Below are 26,668 nucleotides of genomic sequence, written 5' to 3'. Positions count from 1 at the left end.
CCATTGTAGTCCGGTGCAGTCTTATAAACAATGACCGAAGTGATTCAGCCATTGCTGGAGGCCAGCTCTTTCGTTATCAGTTTCTCCTGGCGAAAGAGTGCGTACAATCCAAATTTTACTCCCAATATACTTCTCTCTCTTTCTTAGTTTCTTTCTGAAACATCCAATTTGTCTGTCTTTCTCTCTCTCTGGGAGCAAAAAAGAAAGAAATGTGCGTACGAGGAAACTTTTTCAAGTTTGGTCATCGGAAGCAGAACAGTAAGAAAAACTTTTTAAAAATACCAAAGACATTAAGCATCATCAAGTGCATTGGTCAAATATTAGTAGCCGCAAACTTACTACTTTTGAGTATATAGTCCTGTAAACCTTTGATAAAAGAATAAAGGCGTTGTGCGAACATTGATGTAATCTTAAGTTGTGTTGACAATCAATTGTGAAAATTTCAGGGTTAACACCACCTTTCGTCACACATGCAAAGGCCATCAGAGCCTGGAAATATTTACGCGTAAAATTCATGGCTGGAAGAACTGCCAGTTCTGTAACATAGATTGCTCTACCCGCCCTATGTTCCCTTAGTGGCTATGGTGTTCCGCTTTTATAAGCACGAGGTCGCGAGATCAATCCCGCCGGCGGCCGCATTTCGATGGGGGCGAAATGCAAAAACACCCCTGTACTTAGATTTAGGTGCACATTAAAGAAGCACAGGTGATCAAAATTGATTCGGAGTCCTTCACTGCGGCGTGCCTCATAATCAGATTGCGGTTATGGCACGTAAAAACCCATAATTTATACTCATACGATAATTTTGTAGATGCGGGCCCCTTAATTTCACATTTGTCAGTGTTCTGCGATGTCGACAACACATGTTAGGAGCTACAATAATCTAACTTACGATATAATGGAAGTCGCAGGTGCGAAATACGTGATAATTACTTCGAATGTGACGTCACCTAATTTCGAAGATATCGCTGCGCGAAGTCACAATATAGCTTTGTTGGCTCAAAAAATAATAATAACTGACGTGCCAGCCTCACGGTAAAAAAAGTTAAAAAAGCTCGTAACTGCAAGCAAAACCTTAGTAACAGCAGTATTTACTACCTCTTATAGACAGTTACCAGCTGGTTACTATAACTTGTTGACAGCTACTGACTAACACTGGAGCCTTGCTAGTGCAGTCGAGGTAAGTTAGTAACGGCTACTACCTAATCTTGCTTGTGATGTATTGGGATGGCAAAACTGCCATTTTGCCGCAAGACTTAAATTATTGTAGTTCTTTTTGTTAATTTAGAATAAAATTTATGTGCTATCTCGTCTTACACATACATCTAACCATTAGGTTATACAAATTTATGACCACAACTTCATTTACTTACGAATATGTAGAAGTGATCATCAGAACGTGTTGTCGCCAAGACTGCGGTAATGTATAAGTCTGCGGTAAGTCAATTCTTTTTTTTTTTCTTGTAGCAGCCCGTTTGTTATGTTGGGCTATGCGTTGCTCCCTTATCGGGTGTTTATTGCCGTGTAGCGTACGTCATTAACCCACAGCTTAATGTTTCCTGTATGACTGTGTGCAAATAAATGTGTAACGATAAAAGAAAATGAACGCGTGAATGCGATCCCGCTTTTTCATTTTACCTGGATATGCTTAGTAGGAGAAACGCAATTGAGTCCCGAAAGTACAGATTACATACTCAAGACAGACACCAGTGAACTTTTGATGATGAAAATCCAGATGCCTTCGTGACAGTTACTAGGTTTTGGAATCAGCGCAGGAGCACCACTACTATATATAGCTGTTACGGCCTTTTCTATAGTTAGTAACTGTTACTGACGCTACCGTTACTAATTGCAGTTATTAACACATTATTAAGATAGGTGACAATGAGTTAATAACCGCGACAACTTCTTTTTCTAAGATTACAATATATTTGGTTCTACGCGAAACATGTCGGAAAATGTTAGCGCTATACGACGTCGAACAGAAAGAAGGAATGCGTACAGTCGACGTTCAATACCAGCTGAAGCTCCACACTGCAATAACTGCTAAAATGCATGGACACTACAAGGACTGCCGAACCACAGCTTGCAGTGTCTCGGAATTTGTTTCTTTCGCAAACGATTACGGATAGCAGCAAAATAACCTGACTCTTTTCTACTGCACCAGCGGTCAAGGAGGGAAGCGTAGATGTCAATACATTGTGATTCGAAGTGATTTCACACAGGCTGACCAGTGTTTCGGCAGGGGAACCTACCTTTCTCGAACGTAATCCTCATCATCCTCTGGCGTCTTTTTCTACCCAGTTGGTGGCTTGGCATCATGCGGTGTCGCTGGTGCCAGGGGCCATCTGCTAAAATAAAATGAAAAGCGAACGAGCGTCGACGCATTGGTATTTGCAAGGAGTATACAGAATACATCAGTATTTATTCCCTTTTTAGGTATAAGATTTGGTGTATCGTCATTGCCAACAGCCTCACCACGTGACGGCATTCCCTTACGTGGGCACTATTCTGGACATGGAAACTATGAAACTCCGCCATGCTAGCGTTTTGAGCCAATGGGGAAGGCAGTAGCAGCCCCGCGAGCCAATCGCCACTGACGAGGCACCGAGCGCGACAATATGACAGACCTTTCCAGTGTCCAGAGGGCGCATGCCGTGTCAGTTTTAAGGGCGTAACTTACTTTTACACTGCAGCGGCGTTTACACGAATGTGACAAGCGTCGCGCGTCCCGTCGCCATTTCTAGCGCATCACGTTCATGTGAACGGCGGCAATGCGCTTGGAACGCGAATCACAGTAGAGGGTATAGCTAGAAACGGGCGAAGTCGTCTCGCGCGTTGCATGTAAGCGCTGGAGTACTTGGGAGCGTACGTATCGAGGGAGTGAGACGGCTCAGCGGCAGAGCTCAGCGAAAGCGAAATGTATATAATATATACACACAAAGAGAGAGAGAGAGAGAGAGAATATTGATGAGGAAGTAACTGAAGCAGCCTGAAAAATCAAAAAGCCAAGAGTAAGAAGAAGCTGCGGTGATGACTTCCGGCGTGGCTGGACTTACTGCTTTGTTACACAAACTTCGTTCGCTTAATCGAGTTGCGCTCAACACGGCACAGCTGCCCCGCGCGAAGAATTCTCTTCACGTTCTGGCTTCCAGTCAGGAGATTGGGCATTACGCTCTCCTTGGGGCGACGCCTGATAGTAGCAGGCCGTGGTCGTTCGTTTTCCTGTCGCTGTCCGCTGTAACAAAGAAATGCAGGAACCAGCGCGCGCGACCAGGGGCTGCGCCGCAAGCGAGAAATCGAAGCAAGACGTTTACGCTACTCGCCCTGCGATGAAAATCAGAGCGAGGTTTTCATGAACATGAGTCCGGTTCCAGGGAAAACAAAACAGTAAAAAAAGACAGCGTGAAAACTGTCGCGGTGTGCGCGTTTGTGTACGCAACATTTTTTTTTTCTTTACCCCGTCCTGCCCAACGGTACGCGGCTAAGAAAGATTTCAGACATTAAAAGGACACTAAAAAGAAACAATAAATCAGTTTATACTGATAACGTATTCTTTCAAAACACCATGTTGTCCTTAATGTTGAGGTGAGTGAGTGAGTGAAACAACTCATCAAAGACAGTCATGTTTGACTTCCACAGAATGAAGCGCTTGGTGAATGAGCACGGCGTATTTTTCTGGCCTTGCGCAAAACGCACTTGTCGTTCCTCCTGAATGCTCACAGTCGTGCGTAATTTGCGGGATGTATTCTTCATTATCGTTAAAAGTACGGTGTGCTAAATTTTACAAACACGGTCTGTCAGAGTTCCGTCGGGTTCTGAACGGGCGTGCTATCAGATAGTTAGACAGTCAGTGCGGTGAAGCCAGCGATCGTGCCTCGAGAAGCCGATGGTGTCGGGTTTTATTGGTCACGTGTTTACGGCTACTAAAATGCTCGAACGGCATGACCCGTACCCGACGGCCGTAAATTACGTGTACGTGCGCTGCCACCATTGTCGAGCCCGGTTCTTATTTCTTTTTCATTCCGCGTTATCCTTTCTTTTTTCGCTAATGTATCACATCCCGTCTCTTTAATTGCCTCATTCGAATCGTTTTTTTTTTCTGTATTTATGTAACGTACGCTTATGAGTTATCTTTTGCGGCATGATAAAAATCAGATGTTGGTGCACAGATGCGGCACCGTCTGCTTCCGGCTTTGTGAAGAAGTAGTGTTTTGCTTTTCTAATCAATAATAATAATAATAATAACCTCTCTCTCTCTCTCTCTCTCTCTCTGTGTGTGTGTGCGTGTGCGTGCGTGTGTGTGTGCGTGCGTGCGCGCGTGCGCGTGTCTGTGTGTGTGTGTGTGTGTTTGTGTGTGTGTGTGTTTGTGTGTGTGTGTGTTTGAACAGATTGAGCCATGCGTTACTCGCATATCCATGCAGCAGCGGCACAACGTGCTCTATATATACATAGAGCACGTCACCTGCTCTATATATACATACGGGTATACATACTGTATACTGTATATATACATACAAAAAATTGAGGTCCAAAAGCGACTAATTATTAAAACTTCACAAATTAAGTTTTAAATAAATTACATTATGGCCCATATTGCAATTTACAAATTCTAGCTTTGGAGTTCGCAAGGCGGATCCACTTGGAACGAATTTTCAAGATCACAACAGTTTCGCGATATAAATTCCCAGACTTTGAGGAGAAATGCATTGGCGTTCCAGTTAATTTGTTAACAAAACGTCATTTCATGCACTGAAGCACACAATTAACTGTAACGTCCATGCATTTCTCCGCAAAGTTCGGGAATCTATGTCTCGAAACTGGTGTCGTCCTGAGAATTCGTTCGAAGTGGATCCGCCTTGCGAAGTCTACTGCTAGAATTTGTAAATTGCAATATCGGTCATAAGATAATTAGCTAAAAAGTTAATTAGTGAATTCCTGTCAATTAATCCATTTTGGATTTCAATTTTTTGTGCAAGTAGTGTCCGCCGCTTGGAGTAGACCGGCTCATAAACTAGAATTGAGCGATATCTGCCACAAGCAACCTTTAAAAAACTTTGAAAGTGTTCGCCGAAACACCCTCTATATAGTCGCTAGGGAACGTCTTACGGGGACGTCGTTTCATCCCCATATGAAATCGGCGAAGCAATATCGCGCACCTACCTGGCGCCCGGCGCCAGCTGAGAAGACAGATCGCGCGATAACCGGTCGCAATGTCGGCAGCAGCTGCTATTCGCTGCAGATGGCGCCCTAATTTCCAACCCTATAGACTCGCGGGACAATGAAGCCATCAGCTAGCCCCGGGACAACGCAATGTTTTTTCTTGCGCAGGCAGTGCAGACGCACCAAAAGCGAAGAGAAATCAATGTAGTTTACCGTTGTGGTACAAACACTTGGCACCGCGAGAAAGCCTGAGAAGTGGCGGGGCGATGGAGAAATGGTTCTTCGTTGAAGGAGGCTGCGTGTAAGCGCTGGTGGAACGACGACAAATATAAAGTAAATAAACGGGTGATAACAGCACGGAGAAAGCTTAGCGTGCTCGGTGATCGCAATGGACGCCTTTCTCGCACCAGCTCTTCCACTTTTCTACCGCTTTCTTCTCCGTCGACAAGGCGACCGCCGCCGCTTTCGAGCATGCCATTTCGCCGCACGCGTCACATTCGTTGAGGCCAAGCTTATATCCTCGACGAGCCGCTTACATCGCTTTGTCTACCATTGCCACTGCGATGGAGTGTAAAATAACAATAAAAAGTGGGCCATATATGTACAGATATATATAAAAGGCAGGAAATAAGAGAATAAGATGTCCGCACTATAATAGAAACAGACAGGAACTGCCTGCCAGCGGTAATTTACGATTACCAATCAAGAAAGTGTGAAATACGTTACATCTCAGGAAGACCCCTGTCATTCGGTTCTTTCAAGTGCTTCTGTGTACTGAAAAACTTTGTTAAAAGCGCGCAGTATCCTGCAAGCTTCCTCGGCTGACTTAATAAGCTTACCTCGCATTTAAGCAGCACGTAAGCTTAGCCGGCGTACAGTACTTTCTATACGAGGTCCTAAAGTAAAGACGGGCGTGAAAGGGTAATGGTGGTTACGATGATGATGAGGAGGCGGAGGGGGAGGAAGACTTTGCAACTCGGACGGTTCTTGTAAACGTGTCCTAAAAATTGATACGCAGAAGGTCACACGCGCATTACTTCTTAGTCCTTTCTGTTGCATTTCTCTCCTTTTGCATTCCTCTTCTTTTTTTTTGGCAATACAGTGTAATGCCCTGCGATAGCGCCGACGAACATCACCGAGCATAAGCCGCATATTGGGTCGACTCCCACCGTTAGAAAACTGGGCTAATGCGCTAGATTACTCCTGCGAGTTCCGCGACCCAATTGAGCTGAATATATAAGGCCATTTAATTCGCATGCTGAACGCGTGGGACTCATATGATCAGCCCCCGTGCTCTGTAGAGAGGCTTAGCGACTGCGCAACCGGGGATATTTTTGCAACAGCAGTCGGTGAACGACGGCTCCATGCTGTCCAATGCGCGTTGTTATTCACAAAGTTCGAGGATTTAGAAGCCTCTATGCAGGACGCTCAGCACACTGCCTGTGTTCGGCGAAGCATCCGCTTATCCGGCGCCTACAGCTTAACGCCACCCACGCTTTTAGCGGCCCCGAGAAAAAACGTCTATATTGAGCGGGATACGCCTTGCCCTGTTTCGTATGAGCTATATGGACTCGAGTACAACAAAACTTATTGTTTCCAACACAAGCCTCTAGATTAGCATGGGCCAACGTCACCCACCGCAGAAAACAGCGGGCCCATGATGCAGCGGAAAGCAAAGCTGCACATTTCGATGTCTGGGAGGTCAGCATCAACACTTCTCATCACACTATCCTACAGGAATTTGGGAGAGGACCCCTCTGTCAGACGATAAACACAAACACATTACTGACACCCCACTCCACGAATTATATTAGCAGGTACGGACTCCCTAACTTGTAAGTACTGCGGAGTTCATCCATCAAATAAGCACAACCTGTGGAAGCGCAAATGCGGTAGCTCGTTCCAGTTTGCACCTGCAAATTTCCTAATTTCATCGCCCCACCTAATCTTCTGCTGTCCTCGATGACTGCACTTCCCTTCCCTTGGCAACCAATCTGTAACTCTAATGGTACATCATTTATCTGCCCTATGCATTACATGGCTTGACCCTTATAATTTTTTTTCCTAATTCCAACTAGAATATCGGCTACCCCCGTTTTCTTTATTATCCACACCACTCTCTTCCTGTCTCCCAACGTTACGCCCAATATGTTTTGTTCTATCGCTCTTTGCGCGGTCCTTAACTTATTCTCAAGCTTCTTTGTTAACTTCCGAGCTTTTGCCTTGTATAGAATGCAATGATTGCACACTTTCTTTTCAACAACAGCGGTAAGCATCGGGTCATGATTTGGTAATGCCCGCCGTAAACGCTCCAACCAATATTAAGTTTATTGTGCTGTAAATTTCCTTCTCATGATCAGGGTCGCCAGTGCCCGTGAGGAGGGAGTGTCCCGCCGCATCTAACTTAAGAAAGACCGCACTTTAAAAATTACCACCCAACAATTGCCGCGGCAGCTGGGAGGAGTTAACCGCTCCCCCGCGAACGTTAGCAAAAATATTGTGGGTGCTTCAGGGGCAGCGCATGAAGAACGTGCTGGGTTAGCCGAAATAATCTGCCAGGAAGCCCGAAGAGAGAGAGAGAGAGAAACAAGCGGTGAAAGGCAGAGAGGTTCACCAGACGACGTGTCCGGTTGACTACTCTGCACGGAGGTATGGGTGAGGGCAGAAAATGTAAGAAAAGAAGAGAATATTTTGAACTAGAGCCTTAGTGCCTATGGGACTAATGTGATTTATCCCTCTCGCCGGCGTCCTGTTTTATACTATATGCTACAATCATGATGGGTGTCGGTGTCGGGACAGTGAAGGGGCGACGTGGATGACTGCTGCGCGCATCAGGGTTTGGTTTAATGGAACAGAATGGAAGGTGAAGGACAATACGCAAGAACGTCGCGCCGAGCAGCACGTCTGCATTCGCGGTTTATGCCACAACAAAGACAACAGGTGACAGGCGTCCTCGTGCAGCGCACTTCGTTTACCTTTCTATAGGCGCGTGTTTTAACGCATATGTCAAAGTTGTATTATATGAAATATAGGTCATCTAACAAAAAAAAAATGTGGGGTTTCAGGTGCCAGAACCCCGACCAAATAATGAGGCACGCCGTAGTGGGGGACTCCGGAATAATTTAGACCACCTGGGGTTCTCTAACGTGCACCTAAATCTAAGCACACTGGGTGTTTTCGCATTTCGCCCCCATCGAAATGCGGCCGTCGTCGCCAGGATTCGATCCCGCGACCTCGTGCTTCGCAGCCTAACGCCGTAGCCACTGAGCAACAACGGCGGGTGACATTGGTCATCTAACGGCCACATTAGGGAGGGTGACGTCAAAATTCTGGCAGGCATATATATCGCTCTAGCGCCTAAGCGAGCACTCAGAGCGGAAATGATGGCGTCGCGTTAACATCGCCGGTGCTGATAGCAAGCGTCGTCGCATCGCTACAAAAAGCGAAGAGGAGCATCGGCGAGGCTTACAAGCAAGACGAGAACGGGTGCGTGTTCTCGGCGCTTAGAGGATTAAGGAGGGCCTCAATGAGACTCACGAAAAGTGTAAATATATATATATATATATATATATATATATATATATATATATATATATATATATATATATCTTTCTCTCTCTCTCTCTCTCTCTCTCTATATATATATATATATATATATATATATATATATATATATATGTGCGTGTGTGTATGTGTGTGTGTGTGTGTGCGTGCGTGCGTGCGTGTGTGTGTGTGCGCGCGCGCGCGCGCGCGTGTGTGTGTGTGTGTGTGTGTGTGTGTGTGTGTATGTGTGTGTGTGTGTGTGTGTGTGTGTGTGTGTGTGTGTGTGTGTGTGTGTGTGTGTGTGTGTGTGTGTGTGTGTGTCGGAAACGTGGCGAGAAGCCCCTCCTGCCATGACACCAAGCGTACAACGAAAAATACGTACCGGCGTTACTATTTACAAGAACTACACCAATTACACCGTGAGTCCTTCGACACTTGCTTTCTCACTTGATGACGAATGATATCGAAGAGCATCGTTGCTTATCTGATGGAATTGATGACGTTCGTGGTTCAAATTAAATGCACCGGAGTAGACACCGTACTCGCTTAAATATACATTAATCCTGGTGCCATGATAGAATATACGGATAAATTGATATTGCGCAGCTCGGTGAATTACACTCTGACTGTGTTGCTGCATACTATGGCAATTTCAGATATAAGAATATGCTTATGATCTTACCAGCCAAAGGATAATTAGAGCACCAGCCAACATTCACAAATTTTTTTCTCGACATTCTGTGCAAGAAGCTTAATTTCATCTCTCTGGTCATGTTTATTGGTTATTCAGTGAGAGCCACTGAACCTGCGGTCGTAATCCTTTGTCGACTTACTTCTACAGTCTTCAACAAACAAACCACTCGAAAGTGCATAGACCAAACCAAGCGAATCAGACGTGTTAGTCGCATTTGAATGCTGAAAGAATATACAGGCCTTATGTCGCCTAGAAGACGTCTATAAACAAGGTGAGTCGACTACAAGAGGTCTGTTATGGACATCTGGTAGACCCTTATACAGACTGCCTTAATCCATCTACAGGCTGCAGCACAAACTTATATTTACTAGGAAATAACAAGCAGAGAGTTAGGAGCACATGCGCAACAAGCAGATACGTTACGAGAGCCGGAAACTTGCATCGGGATTCTGAATGGCGCTTACCTTGAGCACGTGAGCCGGATGCGGTCACGACGCGCCGTCGTCTATGCAGGAAGTGCTTCAAGCAAAGTTCGTACAAGGTCTGCGTTAAGCCACGGCGTACGTTAAGCTTTGCTCGTGTTTGCGACGGTGATGTGGTTACACGGAGTGCATACAGCGCACGGGCAAGGTTACGGCGTCTGCAGGCCCGAGTGTTGTGGATAGTATAGGTACGGAAAGCTTCTGCGCGAGTAGTGCAAGGCGATATCACGCGATCTCGAGATGTAGAGATTCGCGCCGGAAAGATTGTACACGCACTGGGATCGCATCTATTTTTTTACTTATTCGTTTAGAAACCCGCCACATAATTTGCGCGCACTTTTCGCATCTCACTAAATCTTTTCGAGTAGCATAAACGAATGAGAGCGCAGGACACAAAGCAGGACAACTGAAATATGTCACAGCGCTTTCGCTGTGTTCATTGCCACGTTAAAACAATATTTAAATAAAAAAATAAGTCTATCTAGTCTGCGAAGTGCATGTAGCTGTATCTTATAAACTAAGTTTCCTGTACTGTCTCCTCTCTCTGTTTTGCTTTAGGTTAATATATGGATATCCTGAAACGTCTCACGAAATGTTATGCTGATAGACAATATAGCGACTTCTGGTCATCTACATTAAATAGTCTACCAGAATGCACAGACATATGCGAAGGATTCTGGCTAGTAGACGTGGCGCAGCCTCCCTTCACAAGCCAACTCTCAGTGAAGCATTCACTTTTTTTCTCTTCTCTGTCTCCAAAAGTAGGCGCAAAACGTGACTTGACAGTCGGCCTTGCTCGGTGCAGTGTATTTGGTTCCCGGTCGGCTTTAATCGGTGCAAACTTGTTCAGGTGCTTTGCTTGACCACTCTGTGCACATTATTTTTCGATATGCTCGACAACCGCGCGTTCATGTTACCCTTCTGGTCGTTTACGAAGGTAACGCACTTAGATAGAAGAAAGAGGTGATGGGAGACGGAAAACTTGCCGCAACTTTATGACGTGTTGGGCCGACATTATTTTGTTTTGGCTTCCGCGTAGTATCGGGTAACGCTCCTTTCTAGTTTTTCCTTCCTCCGTGTTTAAGAGTCTTTCATAAATTGCGAGATAGCCCTTGCATTACTAGAGAATAATATGCTATCCTTCGTATAGCAATCGCATAGTGAATGCGAATTGAAAATTACGGTGTACCACCCAGTCTGGCTCCTATGAATCGACGCATGTTATTGTTGTTTCAATTATATTCATCTGTTTTTGTGTTTTGTTTTCTAACCGTTTCATGCAATATCTTTTTATCGTTCCGGGCACAATTATCGTGTCACATAAGAGGTTTAGCCGGCGTCACCCTACAGGTATACCAAGATTTTCTTAAATACAAGCAGTAAAGAATAGACGAACATCAAAGAAAAATATATATCTATACTTCTTTTGCGTATGTCGCTTGGAAATGAGCTATCCGCAACAGGATAGCGCAAGTATTGAACAAAAGCAACGACACATTTGTTTTTGCAGTTCATGCGACCGCGTCCAGAAGTGAGACAGGCATGTGCTGAAGTTACCTATATTTATAACCAGTAGAAACGAAGGCAGGATATAAATTCTCGCATCATGATGATTACGAGGAAAGTGTTCAATAACGCGTTGTTGTTCGATTTAAAATATATATGCAATTGTATTTAATGGCAGTACCTATGATGTTCAGCAACACAGTGTACCACTTATCTGTATACAAAAAGACATAAAATGCAACCGCATGTTAAATGCCGGGGCATCTGTTTAATCCCGCTATGCCACAAGTTGTCAGAAGAGGTGAAGGTGCTCACGCTTGCGACTTAGTGACGATTATTAATTGCAAAATTAGGCCACTTTCTCTACAGATTGAACGAGCTGGCTTATACGTGTCGTCTCTCATCGCCCTATGAGCGCACTATCAATCGAAGAACACACGTAAGGGTATTTCCAGGTGCTTTTAACATCTTACAGAAAGGACGTTTTGTGAGGTGTAAGAGCGCTACCAAAAACCTAAGTGTGGATATCGCGTCCCCGCAATAGCAGACTCACCAGGGTGATATGAGGTCTAAACTTGTTTCGCGTATATTGACATCCCCTTTTATGCACAAAAAGAGACGTCGGATCCGCCGCAGCTTTGGTAAAACGCTTCAATCAAACGTTATGCCAAGAGACACACACGAAGCTTGCCATTTCATTTTCAACTACGCGCAAGGGTCTGTTCACGTTCTTTCATCGCGCAAGTTCTGTGTCATTTGGTTCCGTGTTAACGCGCGTTTAACTGATCGTGTTCTACACCGCGTCTTACGCGAATGCTCGTTGCCTGCCCAGCAAGGCGCATTTCCTCGGCTTTGAGAATGCGCTTCTTTCTGTCCTACAACACGCAGGTGCAAAAGCAACACACTCTCAAAATATGGGTACTTACGCGCAACCAGTTACCACCTGACCCACGTGGTCGCATGTGTCACGTGGGTCCCCGGGACGGGTCCTAGTTTCCTCAGTGAGGAAACTGAGGCTGGTGAGAAAATTAGGACTGAAAGCTGTGTTTTACTAAAATAAGTATGCCCCTGGAGGCGCGTGCACTTGTTGCAGCGGGATATTTAGGTATCGTACGTTTGTTATTTTGTTACGTAGTTTCGTAGAGGACAGCGCCGGTCTGTGGTACATCTGTGCGGGTAGCATACAGGGCATCCCAGCTAACGTTAGCTAAGTTCTTAAATATAGAATGTAAAATGTGCGATGACGCAACCAATGGCATCATGTCTGCAGTGACGTACCGCACCAGGAAGATTTTAATCACGATTGAACTATCGATAACTAGATTAGATTAATTAACGAGCTTCCTCAATTACAAAATTGAGGGCGCGAATTTTGATAGAAAAGCAATAATTGTGTTGTGGATTGAATGGGATGAGGAGCGATGATAAAGTTGTTATCACCAAGGAACTGAGGCAGGAGTGCCGTTTATCCCCGCTGCATTTATTATATACATGGTGACGATGGAGATGACGCTAGAAGGAAGTAATATCGGCTTTAATCTCTCATACAAACAGGTGGGCACAGTCGTAGAGCTTCCAGGTTTATTTCATGCGGATGATAATGTGTTGCTAGCTAACAAGCAAAGTGTTTTGCAACGTCTGGCTAATATCTGTGGACAGGAAGGCAACAATTTAGGTTTGAAATTTAGTGTTAGAAAATAAGGTGTTATGGTATTCAATGAGAACAGTGAACAGACAGTGGCAATACAGGGCCAGGAAATACCCCAGGTAACAGAATATAAATGCTTTGGTATATGGATAAACAAAGGCAATAGGTATATGGAAGCACAGGAAAAAACAATAACAGTGAAGGGGAAGAGAAATGCGGCCATAATGAAACACAAAGCCCTATGACTATATTATAGATACGAGAGGCTGCGGGGTATGTGGAAAGGTGTAAGGGTTCTAGGACTTACATTTGGAAATGCGGTTGTTCGCTAGAAGTCAGGAGTGCACTCGGGACTCGATGGCAACCCAAGGTATGTGGGACGCCTCGCATTGGGCGCTCACGGGTAGACTATAAATGAAGCTGTACAGGTTGACATGGGCTGAACAAGTTTTGAAGTAAGGGAAGCTCAGAGTAAGATTGATTTCGAAGAGCAACTGAGGAATAGAGGAATATGAAAGAAAGTAAATGGGTTGCGAGAGTACTCGGGTATTTTCACAGGAAAAACATTGACTCGCAGTGGAGGTAAAGAACATAGAAGCTTACCAGCAAGTATGCGACTGGTATGGTTAGGAACATGGCAGCAAAAAAACGTCAAACGCAAAACCAGAAGCTGACCCAATCTCATGGGTGGCGGCAACGGAAAAGAAACCTGCTATGAGTAACTACCTAAGAGGAAAAAAACGAAATCAGGAAATAAATAATTTATGATAACTCACAGGGAAGCTCCTTAGTTTTCTAAGCGCGATCAGGATGCCTTACAACGCGTAGTTATAAAGCGAGACACACCAAGGAAGCGGACGCATGCGTTTGCAGCGGTAAAGCTAGGGAAACAATGGAACATGTTTTATTAGAATGTGAAGATAGCTACCCAGTTCTCGGTTTGGGCTCCTCTGGTTTCCTTGAAGCCCTTAGGTTCAGGGCCAACAGGGGAAAAGTAAACATGTCCGCAATAGAGATTAGTAAGAAGTGATCATAGATTTGGTGGCAGAAGAGTAGGGAGATCACAGACAATGTTGGCCAGTTCCCAGTAGTGATTCAAAAGTTTGATGTTGGGAATTCCTTGTGTGCATTTTGTTTTTCAGAACGCAGCTTTTAGGCGAGCGTCTGTAACCGAGCGAACGAGCCCAGCGAAGAATGAAAGAGCTAACGCGGAGCACAGCGGGGATGAAAGAGGCGAGGAGGAAAGCGAATGAGGAGGGTTTCGCGAAAGCGTGAGAAGAAAAGCGTCGTGCGGCGACGATGACTACGAGATGGCGCCAGAGCTCGCGCGTAGTTAAGGTCCCTCTATAATTTCCAAGGTAGCGCCATCTGCCGCGCGCGCCACCTAGGAAGTTCCTGTAGCAGACAGCGCCCACGCTAAACAGCGGCGCCGCGGCATTCGTGAAATGAAAAAATATCTGCATACGCGCGGAAATAAAACCTTCTGGTGCCTGACTGTGGCGAAAAACGAAAGAAGGACCCGAACTGCTACATTTAGTCCTTTAATTTCAAATAAGTGCTCCAAGAAAATAGCTCAAGAGAGCGTAATGAGGGCTTGATCGCCTCGATTCCGCGTGTTTACATTTCGTTCGTTTGCGCTCAATCGCCGCGCGAGCCTTGGTAATTGATTACGCTTAATCCCGTATGCTCTGTGAAATCTTTTGCATGTAAGTGTGCTGCGTACACATAGCGGTTGCATTGAACGAAGGAGTCGTGTAAAAATGAAGGCTGACAGTCGCTTGAACCGGAAAACTTTCGACATAACGTCGCTCAAACGTACGATTCTCAACGCGCGCGACCCTCACGGCAAGTAAACAACATCCTGTGTGTTTGTGGAAACGAGTGCGCAGTCTTCTTGTCGCTGAGTGTGTCTGTCGTGTAGCGATTACACGACGACTGCTGTGTCTTGTGGTTCAATGCTACGAGCCAGTGCAACTGTCGTGACATGATGAAGAGGCGGTATGGATCTTGTCAGCGAGTCTCCTCGATCGTGTTCGGGCTGCCAGCGCGATCTGATCTCGCGGCACACCAACATCGAGCGTAGTGTGTGCGCGTGTGTGAATGTGGTTGACTGTTCTCGTGAACCGTGCGACGTCGCCGCGTAAACTCGAATCATGACGCGCATTGTTGTGTTTATCCCTTTTCGCCTCCGTGCACCGCTAAATCCCCGTAAGAATTAGAGGGCCCTTATACGAAACGCACGCGGATTGACCCAGCTATTACTGCACTGTGTTTTGCTGGCAATCCGCGTATCGCTTGTGGCGTTTTTCTTATGTTCATTTGCAGTTGTGTGTTTTTCATCAGTAAAATGACATTGCCGATTACTGAAACATCTTCAAGTGTAAGGGAAACTTGGAAGGAACGAGCTCGCAGCTGTATGTAATGTACTTTGATTTACTGTATTACGCTTTATTATTTGACGGCCAGTAGCTGTGGCTATGCAGTATTCGTTTTTTAAAACAGACTAATGCAGGCACTTAGCAATATATTTATTCACATATGCAGTGCACAAAATACGATTAGGATATTGGAAATTACACTTTGGACATGTTGTAAAGCGCAGTTAACAACGCGCGCACAAACACAGGAAAGTGTAAAAGTAGAATCCGCTGCTGAATTTTATTTTTTATCGCACGTAACGAAATGCGGATATTTGTCAGCTAGTTAATGCGTTTCTGCCCCACTATTTACTTGCATGCTATAGGTCATACTGCACTTGCTAAGTCGACGGGCTCGTAATGCACTAAAATCAGTAGTCTCCACAAACTTCGGCCGTCAAAATTCATGCCCGCGAATGAAATAATACTGCAGCTCTGCACACACAGGTGTATGCTTTCTCTCGCACCTTCGTATCGCTCTACGTTACTTTCCTCGCATAGTCGTGCAGTTACCGACGGTTCAGTCTTTCCGTCCATTTCTATGCAACCAGAATTACCTTCTGGTTAGGTTTTGTTTGCTGCGCGGGATGCAAAATAACTTCTTGTCGTCCTCCGTCTGATCTCGGCACCCATCCGCACAGCAACAAGGCATTTCGGTCCTTCGCATCCTAGGTCATGCAGATCTATTCAGCGGGCTCACAGCGAACTAAAATAAATAATCTCCACAAACTTCGGCCCTCAACATTCATGCACGCGAGTGAAATGCTATCACCGCTCGACACACGCACGTGTATTCTTTCTATGGCACCTTTGTATCGTTGTATGTTACTTGCCTCGCATAGTCGTGCTGTTACCGACGGTTCAAAGTCCGTCAGTGCAATTCTGTGTAACCATACTTTTCGTCTAGTTAGGTTCTGGTTGCCGCGCGCGATGCAAAATAACTTCTTGCCATCCTTCGTCCGGTTTCGGCATCCAACCGCACAGCAATAAGGCATTTCGGACCTCCCGGAACGAAATTATCGCAGCGATGTGCAACGCACAACAGGCGAAACGCACGCTCTTCGCCCGGCGCGCAGGCACTTTCATGGCGGCAAAGGGGCGGAGCAAGGTCACATGTCACCGATCAGCCTATCGCAGGCGTTGTCGGCTGGATCAAAGCCTGGCGGTACTTTTAAATGATTGAGGGACTTTACGCGTAGTCTGGGAGGTTGGTCTGCGGCGGCTGCTGTGAATCGCGCCTACGCGTCACCCACGCGCTGCCTCTCGCGTTCTCCAGATTAGTGAGGCAGTCGTGCCACATTTCGCTCCGCTTGCAACATGCCACACGAGACAAATTGTCCGCGCCAACCAGTATATCGCGGAATGAAAACACGTATAGAGCTGCGCTCAAATTTCTCATTAGGGATTACCATAATCATCAGTGATTATTTTCTTTTTCCAAGAAGATAGGTAGGACATTAGGCAAAATTAGAACAAGAGCATGGTAGCGCAGCCCACCACCCCGCCTCAAAGAGAACGCTCATAGAATTCATTCACCCATCCATCCACGCGGCTATTATATTTCGCGCGTTTTATTTATAACTCAGGAAAAGATAATTACGCGAGACAAAGCAACTGGAAACAACTGAATGGAGTGTTTTAAAACAAAATTATTACTTTTCTATCAATTCGCCCTCAATTCAGTAATACAAATATCGTTAATTAAACGAATGTAATTATGTATAGCTCAATTATGAAAGGAAAATCCTCCTGGTGCGGTACGTCACTGCTGACAGAATACCGTTGGTTGCGTCCTCGTAGATCCTGTTTCATCTTTAAGAGCTTGGTTAGCGTTAGCTGGGACACCGTGCAGATGGGGCTACATAAGCCGATTCGTCTGCCTCTCGACCTACCCCGCGGTAAGCAGACAATCCAAACCCCGAAGGCAAAGAAAGTTTCGAATTAAAATTAATAATATGTTCATCTAAGAAAAAACTTGTTTCATTTCTGTCGGCCACATACCTCACCTTCTTGATTAACCTACGTCAGGTTAGTAGCAGTCACCAGTTTGAAAACTACTCGCCTTGACCAGGACGACTGCAACCAAAGGAACCGACTAGTCGGCCGGCCAAGCAGACTTGGATATGTACATAAATTTTATATATATTTGCTCTGTTTCACATATTCAGCACACAGCCTTAGATATTGATTAGGCGTTTCAGTTCCTTCTGTCCGTCTCTCTTTTTCTCTGAAGGAAGAAAATGAATGCACGAGGAGAGAGAGAGAAACAAAAGGAGCGGGGGAGTCCTAGAATAAAGCAGAAGAAAGGCTCCGCGAAAATTCATTTCTTCGGAGCGATTTGCACCGACGATTCTGATTCGACTCATCCGGTTTCCCAAGGGCCACATTTTGGTACTGCAGTGTTGCTCCTCTGTTTTCCATTAGCAACGAGAGAATCGTAATGTGAAACGGAAGGCGATTCTACTTTACCGGAACGTAATTATGAAAAACAATCTTGCGGTTTGCTCATCCTGGGTGATGGCTTAGCCCTAGAGTAGAGCAAGTGCTTCTATCTACAAAACGCATTGCAAAGATGAACCAAGTACACACAAAAACAGACCCACCGCGAACGCGTTTCGATACGACCGTTTAGCGAAATTGAAGTTCTGGCCTCGGAGACTGTGTCGAATCTCTCTAAGTTTTCCTAAATGTAGGACAAAATTTTTTTGCAAACCACTGGAAAGTAATTGCCCCTCTTTTCAACACTTCGAGCAAAAGGGATTTTCAAGGTCTGATTTAAAAATTTAACTGTGCGCAATTCAGTCGCGAGTTTGCGCCCGTCCATGTCCTTACTCGTCCGTGTCTTTTTTAGCGCAATTCCCTTCTTTAAGTAACTGTGCGCTTTTACTTGCCAATAACACCATACGATATGATGAAGCACATCGTAGTGGGGGACTCCGGATTGACTTCGACCGCCCGGGGTTCTTTAACGTGCGCCAAATGCACAGTACACAGGCGTTTCTGCAGAAAGCGTGTGACAAAACAGGACGTTCGTTTTCAGAACATTCCAAGCTCTGGTTTCAAGTTTCCAAGTTGCTGGTTCTAAGTGCGCCGCTTCCCTCTTATTTAAGGCCGAACAACCAACAAAATCACAAGAAGAAAATGCTTATAGTCCAACAGTTACAGGGCTCTCAAAAACGAAAGCTTTCGTGCGAGAATTTTCGAAATATACACAAAGGATCGTGGAATCACTGCACTTTGTAGCGATCACGTGTACAGTGCGCTGGGATTAGACGGGACTCCGCGTTACTCTCTTCCTTATTTTCTTTTTTGGTTCTCCCCTTAGGCGCTCACGTAGAAAGAATACAACGCGGTTCGCATCCTCCATTAAAGACTCAGCCATGCGTTCCAGCGGTGCATTCGATATTCTAGCAGCGCCGTCGGTTGGGTGCCGCTTGCAGGATGTAAAGAGCCTAGGCTCGAACACGGCCTAGGTTCTTCTTGCTGGCGACAGTGCCAGAGACAAAGGCTAATAGAAGCAGACGACGCGAGCGCTTGTGTCGCCTGATTCTTCGTACTCGTCTGTCGTACTGTTGAATTTATCAGTCGCGGTCAACTGCTTCATGTCGGAATTTTTTACTGAGCTGTCCTTCTCTTTTACCTACGACGACAAGTCTTAGACGCTGCAGCTATGATTATTGTTATACAGAAGGATTTTCGATTAAGGGATGACTAGCGGGGAAGGCGGGATGAAAAGGGGGGTGGGGGGGGGGGGGTGGGGGGGTTGTTGCCGTGCGCGTCGCGTAGTGCGCTTAAGGAGAAAAACGTAAGCCGAGGAGCCGGAGATGTTGCAGGCAATAGTTGCTAGCACGAACGTTACCGATGTCTTGCCCTTACCAAACACCTACCTACCTGGCCGCTCTCAACGGCAAAAATACGTCAGCATTTGCAAGTAGTAGATGCTAACATGTAAAAGCGAAAGGAAGTGCGCCAGGATTATTAATTGTTCCAGCTATCGCGCTGGATGCACTACTGACTGAACAGGACTGATTGGCTGTATAATGTTTTTTTTTTTGTAATGATGAGAATGCTTTCCCTTGATTACAAAGACTCTTATCCTATCTGGGCTTTTTTTAAGCTTACGGAGTACCGGGACAACTGGTGGCAGCAGCATTCGTAGCGGCATATCGAGTTGCTTAGGTAGCTTCCGCTTCAGCCACCGCAGACCAATGAATAATGACGCGTTGTTACTGCAAACTTACTTTATTGCAAGATATCCGTTTAAAGTGATGCAAAACTTCGTGCTTTTGTCTGGACCGTCACTGACGACCTTGCCACTGGCGGTAGCGACGCTGAAAAAACAAATCGTCAGTATGCAAACCTTGTGTTACTTGCGCCTCAGTGACACCTGACAACCGCTGACGACAAAAGACCGCCTCTTAGCCCTTACGGACTCTGCATCGGCCGTTACGATCCACTTCGTACGGAAGCTTAAGCGGCGCTCAAACGAAGCAAAACGCGTCGCCATCCATTAGTAGCTCGATGAAGGCATATTTTGGGAAGCGAAAGTTCGCAGCAAGGAGTCCTCAGATTTCCTTCCGGGAGCTTTTGGGTCGGTCGGACGGGAAAAAAAAGAAGCTCTCGTCATTGTTCAACCATAGTTCAACCAAAACTTGTTAGGAACACTTTTGTCTTGCGAGGGCGTCCTCACCGAACGAAGAAAACGAAGAAGTAGTCGCCGTATACTTCGATGCTACTCGCTGGCCACGCTTCTGTAGCAGTAGCGACATATAAAATAGGTATAAGCTAGACTTGACGGAGGAAGCGTACGTCTGGGGCCTATACTCCGGTTCCACCTATTTAAATACACGCAAAGCGCAGAAATGGTTTTGCAAAACAACGACAGGACCGGTCTGAATAAAATCGTTGCATCTGACGGAGAACGTTACTCTAGCAAGCAGAAGGTTGATTTTGGACATCAACTTTTCTACGAAAATAGCCAGAAATCGGCAAGCTTGAAAAAAAATCGAAGCATACATAAAATCGAAGCATTAAATAGCGGTTCCTAGGCACCAGAAACCTATACCGCCTTTTCTGTAAACTTCATCCGCTATAGATAATCTAAGGTTGACAAATCTGGCATATGAATTTACAGCTTACGTCAATTTGTTACAATGTTTCCGAAGGTTTTGAAAAACTATTTCTGACAAATTACTGGTATATTTAAAAGCGCTGTATAACACATTTTTTGCCCGCATTAAGTGTATTGTTAGGTGCAGTTTAAAAAATTGTGATACAGATTCTTTTTTTTTTATTGCTGAGTTACAGAGTTGGAAACTTGACACTTGGCTTTCCTTAATTTTTCTTCCTTTATTAGTGTTTTTTTTTTTATTTTCAACAGTGTCATTTTTTTTTTTTGGCAGATACTGACGGCATGAAATTACGCTGGCTACTATCATTAAATTCCAACTTCCGTTTTCCTTAAATGCAACGAACAAATCCGTAAAGCGGCTGGCGAGGAAAATCGATTCCCTTTTCTCATGCATTTAGATAGGAGCTGCCGCGCTAAGGCTTCCTCTTAACATTCTTCGTAAATCGCCCACGTCCCGGTGTGCGCACACATTGATCTGTTTTTGCATGCCCGTCGGCCCGCATGCAATCGGCGACGCCTGCAAAGCTACATGCCTCGAACGTTTCAAGTTTAAAGTTTGCCAACATACTAGAGCTTGTTACACGTTTCTTTTCCAAGGTGGATATTAACCTGCTCCTCGCGGAGTCCCCTGTTCGGAACAATTGGCATCGGCGGAGCAGCCGCTCTCCGCATGCGACGAATTCGCTGGAATTGCTTCGAGAAATACGCAATTCGTAGCTTCTTGTTTATTATTACCATTTTAAAATTACCTTCCGAGGTCTCACAGGCCAGAACCGGGGTCTGACGATTTTTCCTTCAATCTTTCGATCTGGCGCGAAAACATTTTTTTTTTTTTCGCAAAGCCCTTGTTTCAGGCGCCACGCGCGGCTCCGTGTTTGCTGATATAATCCTTCGCCTCGCCGTTCTCGAAAGGCTTAATTTCGTCCGAGCAGCGGCGGAACCAAGCAAAACACCGTGGCCCACTTCGTCCTCCCCCCTCCCCCCCCCCCCCCCCCCCGCAAGCACGCCGAACGCTTTCCGCCTCACTGACGTGAACTTTAATGAAGCTCCTCCGCTGTATTTCACGCGTTTCTCGCTTAATTAGCCCGCGCTGGCTCGCAGACTGCCGGCAGTCCAGAACTTTCTTTCGCGCATTACTTGCTGGCTGCCGTGGCACAAATCCAGAGCGCAATTCAAAGCAAGCCGTAAGTATGCGTTTCTTCTGTTGAGAACTTTTGGAACGTCTTCAGCACGACTCCTTTTTTTTCTCTTTGTTCTTGTTTTTTCTTCTTCTAGCCCAATTCCGCAGCAGTCTGAAAGTTGGACATGGCGCGGCTAACGAGGGGCGAAATTTGCGGGGCTCCTCGCTAAAGCCGATATCCCAATCAATTTCTTATCGCTGGCGACCTGACCTCAACTACGCATGCGTGCAAAATAAAGCCGTAATTCGACAGCACCCTCTTCCTTGGTTGTATGGTAGTTTTGACTGGTCCATCCTAGGCGACAGTTTCGTATTGGTACACCGAGCCACGTATACGAGCACTCTGCGAAGCAACTTGAAACAAATATTTTTGATGCAACCGAGCACTTTCTTCATAGCAGTGGCGAGTGGATACTGTGCTGCCCTATTGCTGGAATCACGCATTTTCTACAGTGGCTATCACTACTCGAGAAATTTTCGTCGGCAGGTGGGGTACATTGACGAAAAAACTCTCGAGTAGTGATAGCCACTGTAGAAAATGCGTGATTCCAGCAATAGGGCAGCACAGTATCCACTCGCCACTGCTATGAAGAAAGTGCTCGACTATGCCCTCAGTTTGACACAGAAAGAAAAGTGATGGTGGACAGCCTACAAAAAAGCGGTCTCACGCACAGAACCTTTGAAAACGTTGTTTTCCCCGGAGGGCCCGCGGCATTCAGGAAGAGAGCGCAACGACTGCTGATAGCCTTCCTGCGAGACACGGGGCTCATCGACACCTGGTGACACACCACTGATCTCAACTCGAAGGAGGATCAGGCGGAACAATTGCCGGCTAAGTATGCCAGGCTAACCCCGCCTGCTTCAACATCACCGCCACCACCACCACCACCACCTCGAGAGTTTTTTTTTCTTAACTGTCTGCACCAAGAAAAGTGCAGCTTACCGCGACAGCTTATGGTGCTTCTGAACCTATATTTATTGCGCGATGTGGTCCAAGAAAACTTAAGGTAGCTTATGTGCTCCGTAAGTTCAAACTATAAACCACTTTGTTCTCGTGGATGAACAATTTCCTGATATGTGTGTGTGTGTGTGTGTGTGTGTGTGTGTGTGTGTGTGAGTGTGTGTGTGTGTGTGTGTGTGTGTGTGTGTGTGTGTGTGTGTGTGTGTGTGTGTGTGTGTGTGTGTGTGTGTGTGTGTGTGTGTGTGTGTGTGTGTGTGTGTGTGTGTGTGTGTGTGTGTCCTTTATGTCAGCCCGCGTGCTTTCCATTATCAAAAAGTTGTCCTAAAATAATAGGACGGTCGTTAATTAAAGGGTAATCGCTATCGCAGAACACGGAAAACCAACGCTCGCACGATCACCGAACGCGAGATCCACTTTCGAGTCCCTCGCAAATTCTATAGGGGGCGAACAAATGTGCACATACCACCAAAAATGGTACTTCGTAACGTAAGACCTCCGCGTCGGATCTCCTATTTTTCAGACTTTTCTGTTTGTTTGTATTTTTGCACTCATTAAGACAGGCCAGACAAATGTACACTCTCGCTTTTACTATGACAATGTTTTTGTCTAGGTTTCCCGCCTCCCTCTTACGTGTATGGCTATTCTAACGGCTTCGCCCAGCACCCGTCGTGGCACATCTCGGTTTTATTTTATTTTTCTCTCCCTCTTTTTGAGAGCGTGAGTGACTGGAAAAGAGAGAGAGGGGGGAGAGAGAGAGTCAAACAAGAAGAATAAAAAGAAGACGTGGGGCTCTCCAATTTGGCTAAAACGTTCCCGTTTCGATGGCGCGAACGAAGGCACGCGTAGCAGTCTTGTCACTACACGAAAATCCTTGCGCAGAATTTTTTCTTCTTTTTTTTTCTTCAATTCCCTCTCTGTTTTCTTAGTTCCGGTCCACGTGCCCACTGACGCACGTGACAAAGCGTCCGCCGATGGTGGACCTAAGGCATACATTTTTAAAATGGGGAGAAGAAGACTCCGCGCGGAGGCGTTTATGTTTTGCCAGAGACACACACCGCGCAGAAAAGTGCCTGCGCCGCCAAGTCGCAGGAATGGAATAGCGACCCGGTTTTCTTTCTTTTTTTTTCTCTATCTTTCTTTGGAGGAGGGGGGCGGGGGACACTAGAGTATTAATAATGATAATATAGGCGGTTTCACAAACGAGACCACTGTCTGACCGCCTTGCGATAACTTCTTTGTTTGTTTTTTTCTCTCCTCTTTGTTTCTTTGCCACTGTGTTCGTGTTATCGCTTGAATAAAACAGAAATGTGTAATTGGAGAAACAAATCGGGAATGTGTTCGTTTTCGTGGTGGTGTTCGCTACTATAGACACGTGATCGACATGTTGCAGGATGATTTCAAGGCGGATTAGCCAAGTTTTCGCAGAAGCAGTTCTTCTGTGCAGCACTGCACTGCTGGCAATAGCAGCATTACGGAAGCAAATATCTGAAAAAAAATTGAGCGCCCCTCCGCTACCTGGGAGCGCGAATCCGCCTCGGATTCGCGCTCCCTCACGACGAGCTCGGCACGTCGACGACGAGCCCTTTCGCGAGCGAGTTCCCTGCGGCGTTCATCAAACGCCGCCTGTTCTTCTGCCGAACGCGCGACGCGCGTCCGGCTCCCGCTTCCGTTCCTTCAACGCAGCCTGCTCGTCGGCAGAACGAACCAAACGCGGCCTTGCCGTCTGACTGCCGGACCTGAACTGGCGATGATGATAGTGATCAAAGGAAAGGAAGGACGCTTGATTCTGCAACCCGTGAGGGAGCACGGCGAAGCGTCATCAGGGGGGAGGGAGTGGGAAGTGAAAGATGATAGAGAAAGAGGGAGGATGTGGCCTAATAGACTCCACTATGCGCGACAGGTGAACTGGCGGGAAACGGCGGGCGCGAGGCGAGCGAACACGCGAACACACGCTTTCCTTTCTCCGGAGGGAGGGAACGCCTTTGATTGGTTCGTGCCTTCCGCTGCGTCTACTTCTTCATGCATATAAAACCCAGCTTTAAAGGGCGCGTGTGATTATGGGGCACTATGCCATCACATTACGCTGGCATTCAATGGAAAGAGGATCTGCGTTATTTAGGTGTGCCTCTCTCACAGTATAGAAATAGCAACGCTCACTGGACGGGAGAAGTTGGCAAAATTAAACCTAAAGTGAATTCATGGCGAGGGCGGAATTTGTCAATGTTCATTCGTGCTGAAGTGTGCAACGTGTTCTTGGCTTCGCGTCATATGTATGTGCTGCAAGTACTGCACTGCTCACGACTTCGCCTTCAGGCACTGCATCGCGTATTTGCCACATTTATTTGGAGTTCGAGCTGTGAATCGATGCGGTGCGACTATCTGTTCCTTCCCCTTGAATGTGGTGATCTAGGATTAGTACACCTCTTTGTCAGGCAAATTGTTTCTCGCCTGCTTTTCTTTCGAGACAGTGACCATCCGTTTTGCGTGAAATGTTGCAACTCCGTTTAGTTCATTATGTTCCTAATATAGTAGTGTCATCAAATGCCAAAGATTTCCCACAGGCTCCTTGGGGCTTTCTCAAGGAGGTTGTTGACACATTTCTTTTCTTGAAAGTTAGATTCAGCCTGGAGTACGTGTTGACTGCCAGGCGAAAAGCAATTTCTGCGAGCACTGGTGGACTCTATTTTCCCAGATCCTTTGTATCGTGCACCTTATTTAAGCCGACCTCATCAGAATGTACTTAAGTGTGTCCGAAAAAGGTGTGTACCTCCTGGAGTAACAACATTTTTCTTTAAATTACATTCAGAAACACTCCCTGTTAAAACTTGGTTAAATTCGAGGGGTTGCTTTGTGCCGTGATCAACAAACTGTCGGCTCTGTCCACTTGCCGAAACCATAGATCACTGCTTCATAGACTGTAGGGACGCTGTATTTTTTTTGGGGGGACATTCTCCAGCGGACGCTTAAAAAGGAGATTGACATGACTCCATATTCAATTAGGTTTATGCCGTTTAAGGCTACGGGTGGTCCTCCCTGTGACATGTTCATAGTAAACAAAAATCAAGAGCGTAAGCATTTCACCACAATACCTTGAGGCTGAAACAGCTTTAAAATAATCCTGTGTGTTTAGAAAAAGGTTGTTCAGCAACTACGTTCAAACAAAACAGCCAACGCCTGACGCTCATTTGACCCCAATGCATATTTTCAGTGCTAGCTGAATGCTCCTACTAAACCTCGGAAGTTTCCCTGGTCGTCATGTAGCGTTAACGCAAGTATGCCCCTACACGTAAACACTAACTGTAGCCAGAACCAAAGCACCTATGGTGCACCCTTTCGAAGCACGTATTTTTTAAACTAATATATCCAATTCAAACAACTGAAAGATATAAGATAAGGTTTCAAGATCGCCATTTTCGCATGTTGCACGTTGAAGGGGCGGCTCTAAATTGTCGCAGGTGAATTAGGCTACCGACACACGATGTGATGGCGTTCGGCAATGCCTGGGTACTTTAATTGGCCTTACGTTCGAATAACATAGCTTCCAATGAATGTGATCGCCTTTGTTGTGATCGTTTCACAGTTGGTATTTTGCTCCTACTGACGGCATAAAGGCAGCAGAGGAGGCTCTGAATTTCTCAGTGGTAGTGGCGAAAATTGACGGTCACTTAGGTATTCTTATGCGATTTGAATGCGAAAGCATTAGGACTTGTCTAAGCCGCCACCATAATTAAAACTCCACCTTAATCCACCTTGCTCTAATTCGTACAAACCTTAATCTACTTTGCCCTGATTTGTAGCAACCTTAATTCATTTTAATCTATCTTAATTCAATTTTGGGAGTGGGCTACGGCGTCCGCTCGACGTCGTGGCTGTACACCGCGGGCTTTCGCAGTGCGAGCCACAGCAGGTCCAGCGCCGGCAACGTCACGTCATCACTTGGTCA

General features: G+C 45.9%; 1 protein-coding gene and 1 long non-coding RNA gene across 2 annotated transcripts in view; one reads left to right on the top strand and one right to left on the bottom strand.

Moving 5' to 3' along the window:
* Positions 1–3,278, bottom strand: part of LOC139057352 (uncharacterized) — a 30,123-nt gene extending 26,845 nt beyond the window's left edge. The window contains exons 1-2 of the long non-coding RNA XR_011512702.1: positions 3,060–3,278; positions 2,256–2,348 (exon numbers count right to left, since the gene is read on the bottom strand). This is a non-coding gene — a long non-coding RNA (uncharacterized lncRNA). The remainder of the gene's footprint in view (positions 1–2,255; positions 2,349–3,059) is intronic.
* Positions 1–26,668, top strand: part of LOC135902441 (uncharacterized) — a 104,037-nt gene that overhangs the window by 2,450 nt on the left and 74,919 nt on the right. The gene's annotated exons all lie outside the window — the stretch shown is intronic.

Source organism: Dermacentor albipictus, chromosome 3, assembly GCF_038994185.2.
Source record: "Dermacentor albipictus isolate Rhodes 1998 colony chromosome 3, USDA_Dalb.pri_finalv2, whole genome shotgun sequence".
NCBI classification, from domain to species: domain Eukaryota; kingdom Metazoa; phylum Arthropoda; class Arachnida; order Ixodida; family Ixodidae; genus Dermacentor; species Dermacentor albipictus.
This window is presented reverse-complemented; position numbering and strand designations above follow the sequence as displayed.